The 9772-nt window shown below is 39.2% G+C and overlaps 1 long non-coding RNA gene across 1 annotated transcript in view; it reads left to right on the top strand.

Moving 5' to 3' along the window:
• Nucleotides 1-4324: 4324 nt before the first annotated feature.
• Nucleotides 4325-9772, top strand: part of LOC122933906 — a 30072-nt gene continuing 24624 nt past the window's right edge. The window contains exons 1-2 of the long non-coding RNA XR_006388569.1: nt 4325-4454; nt 5000-5087. This is a non-coding gene — a long non-coding RNA (uncharacterized LOC122933906). The remainder of the gene's footprint in view (nt 4455-4999; nt 5088-9772) is intronic.

Below are 9772 nucleotides of genomic sequence, written 5' to 3'. Positions count from 1 at the left end.
AGGCTGTGTCACATGGTGCTCTGGCCAATCACAGCCATGCCAATAGTAGGCATGGCTGTGATGGCCTCTTGGGGCAAGTAGTATGACACTTGTTGATTGGCTGCTTTGCAGCCTTTCAAAAAGCACCAAGAAAGCGTCACAAAAGCGCCAAGAAAGCGACGAACACCGAACCTGAACCCGGACTTTTACGAAAATGTCCGGGTTCGGGTCCGTGTCACGGACACCCCAAAATTCGGCACGAACCCGAACTATACAGTTCGAGTTCGCTCATCCCTAACCTCAACCCAACAGTCACCCCGAAAAAGATGTCGTGTCTGTAGCAGGAGTGGAATAAGGCGTGACACCCGCTATTTCTGTCCTGACTGTCCTGACCACCCTGCCCTATGCTTTGGAGAGTGTTTCCGGAAGTACCACACACAGGTACACCTAGCATAGGGATCATCTCACCAGGACAGGCACACAGGGCTATTAGGGCCCATTCACTCACAGCTGCTGCAAACCTTTCCTTTCACCTGGGACAAAGTGCATAACGCACTTCGCCACATCTTTGGGCGATTTGCGCTTTGCACATTGACCCATGGGGAAGGAGAGGTTTGTTCTATAAAGGTAAAAAAAAAAATATAAAAAAAAAAAACACCAGTAAGCAAAAAGGTTAATGTTTAGTTCAAAAAGTTAAAGTTTATATATTCTGTTCCAAAGTTAATAAAATTATAAAATTATTGCGTTGCGGCCTGGTTTTTTCTTTCTTTTTTTTTTTTTTTTACCTTCCAGGTGGACCAACCAATCGACTAGCTGCAGCACTGATGTGCATTCTGACAGAAGCATTGTGCTGCTGTCAGATTACACGCAAGTCGGTGCATGCGGCGCTGCAAGACGAGATTTCTAGTCTGCAGTAACAGATACGTTTGCCAAGGCGTACGAGCTGAGGAGGAGGCGGCGTTCCTATGCTTTGGCAAACACTTTGTATATAAAAAAAAAAAATCAAAAAAAATCCCGGCAATGATTTATTCATCCACATCGATTGATGTGAATGGAGAAATCTGGTTTGCCAGGGCATACGAGCTAAGTGGGTATGGATGTAGGGCGGAGCTCCTATGTCCTGGCAGACGCCTTTCCCCCCCTTTTTTTTTTTTGGCAGAGATTTTTTCATCCACATTGATCGATGCGAATGAAGAAATCTGTGCTGAACGGAAAAAAAAATCTCATTACCTGTATGCTCAATATAAGGAGAATAGCAGAAACTCCTAATGCTGGCCATACATGTAATGATTGCGGAGACCCTCAAATGCCAGGGCAGTACAAACACCCCACAACTGACCCCATTTTAGAAAGAAGACACCCCCAAGGTATTTGCTGAGGGGCATTTTGAGTCCATGAAAGATTAAAATTTTTGTCCTAAGTTAGCGGAAAGTGAGACTTTGTGAGAAAAAAAAAAAAATCTATTTCCGCTAACTTATGCCCAAAAAAAAAAATTCTATGAACTTGCCAGGCCCTTCATTGAATACCTTGGGGTGTCTTCTTTCCAAAGTGGGGTCACATGTGGGGTATTTATACTGCCCTGGCTTTTTAGGGGCCCTAAAGCGTGAGAAGAAGTCTGGGATCCAAATGTCTAAAAATGCCCTCCTAAAAGGAATTTGGGCACCTTTGCGCATCTAGGCTGCAAAAAAGTGTTACACATGTGGTATCGCCGTACTCAGGAAAAGTTGGGGAATGTGTTTTGGGGTGTCATTTTACATATACCCATGCTGGGTGAGATAAATATCTTGGTCAAATGCCAACTTTGTATAAAAAAAATGGGAAAAGTTGTCTTTTGCCAAGATATTTCTCTCACCCAGCATGGGTATATGTAAAATGACACCCCAAAACACATTCCCCAACTTCTCCTGAGTACGGCGATACCAGATGTGTCACACTTTTTTGCAGCCTAGGTGGGCAAAGGGGCACACATTCCAAAGTGCACCTTTCGGATTTCACCAGTCATTTTTTTACAGACTTTGATTGCAACCTACTTCTCACACATATGGGCCCCTAAATTGCCAGGGCAGTATAACTACGCCACAAGTGACCCCATTTTGGAAAGAAGACACCCCGAGGTATTCCGTGAGGGGCATGGCGAGTTCCTAGAATTTTTTATTTTTTGTCGCAAGTTAGTGGAATATGAGACTTTGTAAGGAAAAAAAAAATCATCATTTTCCGCTAACTTGTGACAAAAAATAAAAAATTCTAGGAACTCGCTGTGCCCCTCACGGAATACCTTGGGGTGTCTTCTTTCCAAAATGGGGTCACTTGTGGGGTAGTTATACTGCCTTGGCAATTTAGGGGCCCAAATGTGTGAGAAGTACTTTGCAATCAAAATGTGTAAAAAATGGCCTGCGAAATCCGAAAGGTGCACTTTGGAATGTGTGCCCCTTTGCCCACCTTGGCTGCAAAAAAGTGTCACACATCTGGTAGAGCGCCGGCTGTATACACAGTGTGGTCCTCAGAGTGCCTGATGAAGGGCGATTATTAAGCCTGAAACGTTGCAACTGACATACCACCTATTCCGGCTGAAATAACATGAAATAAAATCATTATCTTTTCACTACCCAAGGAGTGCTGTCCTAAATATTTGTGATATTTATAGTTCTGGAGGTGGAGCTTTAGAACACAACCTGGACGTGCACCCACCCTTGCCATTTTATGAATAGAGTGCTGTGGCCCATTTTCCTGTAAACACATCTGGTATCACCGTAGTCAGGAGAAGTTGGGGAATGTGTTTTGGGGTGTCATTTTACATATACCCATGCTGGGTGAGAAAAATATCTTGGTCAAATGCCAACTTTGTATAAAAAAATGGGAAAAGTTGTCTTTTGCCAAGCTATTTCTGACTACGAGCACCCCCACCGATAAGCTGTATGAGGAGACAGTGTGCGCAGTGCACAAATGCCGTTTACATTCTTTCTTCCTGTCTGCTGCTGTATGTTTATGGAACAGCAGCAGTGCGCAGGAAGAGAGAAGGGAGACGGCACATGCGATCTACACACGCCATCTCCCCGTAGAGCTGATCGGAGGGGGTGCCAATTTCAGACCCGCACCAAACTGATATTGATGACCTATCCTGAGGATAGGGCATCAATATTAAAAAGCCTGGACAACCTCTTTAATTCCCTTCTTGGTTTATAGATCAAGGATCTTAGGACTATATGGAGACCAGATCCTACTTGACTCCTATTCATAAATGAAATTACATTGGGTACTTCTTTGAAATTTTGACCATAATAAACTGTAGTACTATAAGTACTATAATACTATTTCAAATACTTCAGAAGATTTTGCAAATGTATTGCAGTACTTTAGGGTTCTCCAGGACTTTCATATTGATGTCCTATCCTCAGGATAGATCATCAATATGAGATCAGCAGGAGTCCAACTCCCCATCCCCTGCCGATTAGCTGCTTGAGGAAGCTGCAGCACTCACGAGAGCTCCGATTAGTCTATTCACAGCTAACCAAACACAAAAACGTGTTTTTGGTATTGCAGGTCAGCCCCATTCACTTCAATGGGACAAAGCTGTGCCTAGGTCATGTGACCAATGAACGTGATGCCACATGGCCTAGCTGATAGGCAGGGTTCTTACTCCTTGGCCCTGAGGATAGGCTATCAGTATCAAAATCCCAAGGAACCCGTAATATTGATATAAATTACAGTTATTTATTTTTGCTGATCAGTACATTTTAATAGCTTCATAACCTTACTACATCATGACTTTATGCAACTTTAGGTTGTTTGCTGTGTGCATTTTGTTTAGGCAACATGACTAGTACAATCAAATTTTTAAGCCAAAGTTAAAAAACCGGTCCAATACCTTTTCTTTTCTTTTACATGTGAGATATGTTTAGCATTTTCAAGACATGTCCTCTAAACAGAGAATTGTCTGATGTACTGTGTATTTTCTTTCCTTTCTGGTTGTGGCTGGAATAAATGCTAGTGACATTATGCAGAGAACTTGGTCTGAAATATGGTCTTTTGCTTTTACAATCTCCATACTTTTAGCACCAGAGAGGCTGAGTTTGATAATGTAAACAGAAAAATATAACATAGTCTACTGATTAACTTTCACAGAGAAAAATGGAGGGGGGGTGCAAGACTGGGCCTTCCTCCCATTTCCAGGGTCACTGGCTGTAATTTGGTCCAGCCTTTTTTTGGCTCTGGGAAAAATAAGTTACCTGCCAAACCAAACAATAGGTCTTTCTGCTGCTGAGCAATGTCCAGACAGTCTGGGCCCAATTCCAGATAGAGGCTGGTTTTCAAGCCTCTGAAAGTGCTGGAATGAGTAGTGATATTGCTTTCCCTGCTTGCCGTTTAATACAAGGGAAAGTAGAAGCAACATAGAGTAATGAAACGGAGGAATGTCTGTGACATGTTTCTAAAAAGGAAAAATGTGGAGTTTCCAGTCAAACTGAAAGACTTATTGGGTTCGTTTTAAGGCTAAGCTTGACTTCTTAGAACAAACTGCTAGATAAGGAAAACAATTTAGTCAGAAGTAATATGCACTTTTAGACAACCTAGTCTAGTCTTAAACCTGTTTTGACTCTGGCGTTCTCAATAATTTTATTTTCAATGCCTCGGTATGCGTTAACCACTGAAGCACATAAAACCCAGATTGTTCAAAATTAATTGTATAGGATGTAACAAATCCCAAATTATGCATTCCATATATATATATATATATATATATATATATAACATTTGTGAATTGGTCAGATATTGCAAAAAAAAAAAAATATATATATGATGCCTAATATGTAGTATGCAATTGTATACAATTAATTTGAACTTGCAGACATAAACGTATCTGCAATGCAATAATTTGTTATATTAGTGAATTAAAAAACAAGAACATGATGATCAAAATCAAGCGAGACAAAAAACTAAACACAAGAAGCAAGCTTTGATTTGGTATTGGAGTTTTTTCAAGCCTTTTATTCACTACAATTTTTTTTATCTTTTGCTTTTGCAGTGGAAAGCTGAGAAAATAATCACACTACTGTTTCTAATGTATTACTTCCACTTATTCAGTCCTCTGCTGAGGAATCATTTTGTTGAAGGTATGATTTATTTATGCATATATTGTTATGGGCATTGGAATATTTAGTGATGCAATCCAAATAATGTGTGACATCACTCTGTGCCACAATCATTAAATAAATTTTTATATTGGGTCCCCTTAGGCCTCTTTCACATGGACAAATTTTTTGCATGGGTGCAATGCGTGAGGTGATTGCATTGCACCCGCACTGAATCTGGACCCATTAATTTTTTTATGGGGCTGTGCACATGAGCGGTGATTTTCCCGCATCACTTGTGCGTTGCGTGAAAATCGCAGCATGCTCTATATTGTGCATTTTTTCACTCATGGTTGCTAAGGAGACGATCGGGATGGGGACCCGATCTTAATTATTTTCCTTTATAAAATAGTTATAAGGGAAAATAATAGCATTCTTAATACATAATGCTAAGTAAATTGGGGATGGAGGGGTTAAAAAATAATAAACAAATTTAACTCTCCCCATGCACTTGGTCGCATAGCGGATCTCCTCTTCCTTCTTCAGGACCTGGGTAAAGGACCTTTGATGACGTCACTACGCTCGTCACATGGTCCATCACATGACCCATCACATGGTCCATCACCATGGTGACATAGATTCTGTTGTATTTAATGCCAGTTTTCTGGTGAAAGTATCGTTAATTTTGTTGTGCCGGGTAGTACAACTCCTTCCTGACCCTTTTTAGAAAACTGGGATGTGTAGTGTAACATTTTTGCTTGCAATGGGACATATGCCAATATTTGAAACTTTCTCCCATAGTGTGATGACTTTGGAGAGGATGAACTCGAGTGGTCTACAGTGGTCTCATCCTCATCAAATTTCTTTGAAATTAATTTAAACCTTTTGAGAACTAAACATTCTTGTCCAAAATCAGTGACTGACCTTATAAATGCTCATATGGCTGAATTGGCACAAAATATCATAGACACCTATTGGAATGTCTTTCTTGAAAAGTCAAGATTGTTATTGCCTTAAAATGAGGCCCAACTTGACATCAAAACCCATGGGTTTGGATTCAATGTCCAAAAGCTCTTGTACATTAATTGTGATCATTAAGTGTCCGCATACCAGGTAATTTAATTAATAAAATATCTCCCAATAATGCCAGAAATAGAGGGTCCATATCTGGATACAGAGCTGAACACTTTTACATAGACTGGACTATCCTTCCAGGGATCTAATTTCCAACTATGTCACATGTTTTACCAGTTTTCCAGTGTGGACTATGGATGACTAGTTCTGTTGTGGAGAGGGCCACAACTATTCTCTTTGGCATATGTACAGGTTAGGTGGATTAGGGAGTCTGCACTTGCACCAAGAGAGGAATATTTTTGTTCAGAATGATGAGTATGCTACAAACCTTCTCCTACAAGTCTGTTCTGTGTAATCAAGGTGGATTTTTGGCAGAAGACAGGTCTTTGAACATAAGACCTTACAAGCGCGCACCATAGCCTCCAGGTGCTGATCACGAATATTTAACTCTTCAGATGCCATGGTCAATTGAATCTTCGGCACCTAAGATAAATGTTCCTGGCACACTGTGCACCCGGGGCCCAAATGGCTCCTCAGCACAGGGATTGGGTTGCTGTTTGCCATTCGGTTGCTGTTTGCCAAAGCTTGCCATATCAAATCTCCCGTAGGCTGCAATGTTAGTTCTTTGCATTAGGTAGAAGAGATCCAATGATCCAAGTTCAATTCCCCTAAAGATACTTAATATTAGTGTAAAAAAAGTTCTTAAAAATATAAAAAAATTGAATACTCTCCCCATAATATAAATAAATAATAAAAAATAAAGATTGTTTGCACCACTGTGTCCCAAAATGCCCATACTATTAAAATATGAACATTTATCCATTTATCCTGTATGGTGAATGCCATAACAGAAAAAATAAAATCTAAATATCTAATTTGAAGGGTTTTTTATTGCTTCATTCCTAATTTTTTTTTTTTTTTTAGCAAACTACATTTCTTTGAAAAAATGAGCCATCACTTAGTTCTATAGATGTAAATATTAAAAAGTTACATGGGTCAGAATATGGCAATAAAAAAAAATATAAAAATATAAAAAAACAAGAAAAACTATACAAATGTGGTATCGCATCGCATTGTCTTAAAACTGAAACCCATAAAAATATTGCGGAATTGTGTATTTTTTTATTTAGATTTTTTTTTCCCAGCCTCCCACTAAGGCCTCTTTCACACTACTGTATGGCTATTTCAGTGTTTTGCAGTCCGTTTTTCACGGATCAGCTGTTCCGTTTTTTGTTTCCGTTCTGTTTTTCCGGTCTGTTTTTCCGTATGGCATATACAGTATACAGTAATCACATAGAACAAGTTGGACTGTGCATAACATTTTCAATAGACGGTTCCGCAAAAAACAGAAATGAATATGGAAGACATACGGATGCATTTCCGTATGCATTCCTTTTTTATTTGTGGACCTATTGACTTTAATGGAGCCACGGAACGTGATTTGTGGCCAAATATAGGAATTGTTCTATCTTTGCATAGAACGGAGATACGGAAACACGGAAACGGAATGCATACGGAGTACATTCAGTTTTTTTTGCGGACCCATTGAAATGAATGGTTCCGTATACGGACCGTATACGGAATTCAAAAGATGGCCCGCAAAACTGACAAAAAAACGGTAATGTGAAAGAGGCCTAAGGCTACTTTCACACCTGCGTTTAGGTGCGTATCCATCTGGTATCTGCACAGACGGATCCGCACCTATAATGCAAACGCTGGTATCTGTTCAGAACGGATCCGTCTGCATTACTATGTAAAAAGTCTAAGTCTAAGTGTAAGTCAGACGGATCCATCCTGACTTACATTGAAAGTCAATGGGGGACGGATCCATTTACAATTGCACCATATTATGTCAATGTAAACTGATCTGTCCCCATTGACTTACATTGTAAGTCAGGACGGATCCATTTGGCTCTGCATGTCAAGCAGCGTTTTGGTGTCCGCCTCCAGAGCGGAATGGAGGCGGAACAGAGCCAAACTGATGCATTCTGAACGGATCCTTATTCATTCAGAATGCATTGGGGCTAAACTGATCCATTTTGGGCCGTTTGTGAGAGCCTTGAAACGGATCTCATAAGCGGACCCAGAAACGGCAGTGTGAGAGTAGCCTAAGTCATATGAAATATTAAATGGTGCCATTGGGAAGTGCAACTTGTCCCACAAAAAACAAGCCCTATGTGAATGAAAAAATTAAAAGTTATAGCTCAGAGAAAGCAGGGAGTAAAAAACGAAAATGCAAAAACGGCAAATTCAATTGTTATACTAAACCATTATACCTTGATTTAAGTGGATTGAGACACAAACAGGGAAACTGTGAATTGTAAGTTCTGTATTTTTGCTTGAAGAAAATAATCTAATAGTGTATGATGAATTTGAATAATCTGATTTGAATATACCACAGTGCAGTGGATATTAAAAAAGAATTCATCATTCATCAAGGGTTCACAATTGTGCCCAATGGAAAAAGAGTTACTCTGTTTACATGTTCTCTAAGTATTACACATGGAGGACAGGCTACCAAACACATCTCAAGTAATACTGTAAAACTCTTTCTATTCAAAAACTTCCAGCTGAATAAATAATAATTTGCCTTAGCAAAATACATTCATAATTTTATAACTGCCCTGTATTTACTTTGAAGAAATAAACTCTTCTTAATCAATTCATTGGAAAATTAACTTGGAAACATCTTTGTAAATAGGTGTAATCTGTTTGATTGCTCAGTTGTTATGCTTTGATTTAGAAGCATAATTGTAGGTTTTATATTATTGACTCTGTATTTGTACAGCAAATATTGATGTCAAATATTTTGCAGGAAAAGATTGAGTTAAGGCATGTTACTCTTGTATTTCCTGGCACAGTAACATTAAGGCTGCAAGAGTTACTTGCTTAAGAAATACAGACCATGTCATTAAATAAAAGAAATCTTATTAAATTCCTGGTCATATTTTTATATTCATTAACATGAGCTTAGGTATAGGCTAGTACAGTAAATCATTTATTTCACTGTATTAAACAGTGAAGATCTAAACTGCAGGTAAATAACACTACATATGATGACCTTGTCTTTTATTTCATGCCTGCAATACTAATAGGGTACAAAATCCCTGGCCACATAAAAATTCAAGTAAACCAGGTACACAGCAGTAAAACCTCATTGAAATTGTTGCACCATGATATCCTGTTGATTGCCCTGTCATAATGTGCAGATCTTTCTGATTAACAGCCATGCTAGCTCCATAAAGGAGTCAAACTCTGAAGGTAGTAGCAAAACATTTTGCAGTTGTGACTGTACCACTATGTCTAGAGGAGCCCACAAGCTTCTCATTCAAAAATTACACATGATAGCATTTAGCACCATCTGAAATTAACAGCTTAGAGAATAATTCTGCAGCCCATTATACACCACTATTTAAAAGAGCCTGTCATTGGTAAAAGCAAAAGAAAATACAATGTCCTCCCACCATTAGAAACTAAGCAATGCAACATATGTGCTTCTCTCTTTTGACTGGACATCAAGAATGAAAGCATTGAAGCATATCTCCTATCTTCTGCACGGTAGATAATATATTCTCCAACTCCCTTACAAACTTTAGACCTAACGATCACTGGTTACTTTAGAATATAAACTATAATCCTCTAAAGACAAGTGA

Source organism: Bufo gargarizans, chromosome 1 (genome assembly GCF_014858855.1).
Source record: "Bufo gargarizans isolate SCDJY-AF-19 chromosome 1, ASM1485885v1, whole genome shotgun sequence".
In the NCBI taxonomy this organism is placed as follows: domain Eukaryota; kingdom Metazoa; phylum Chordata; class Amphibia; order Anura; family Bufonidae; genus Bufo; species Bufo gargarizans.
Note: the sequence above shows the minus strand (reverse complement) of the source record. Positions and strands in the feature narration are given on the sequence as shown.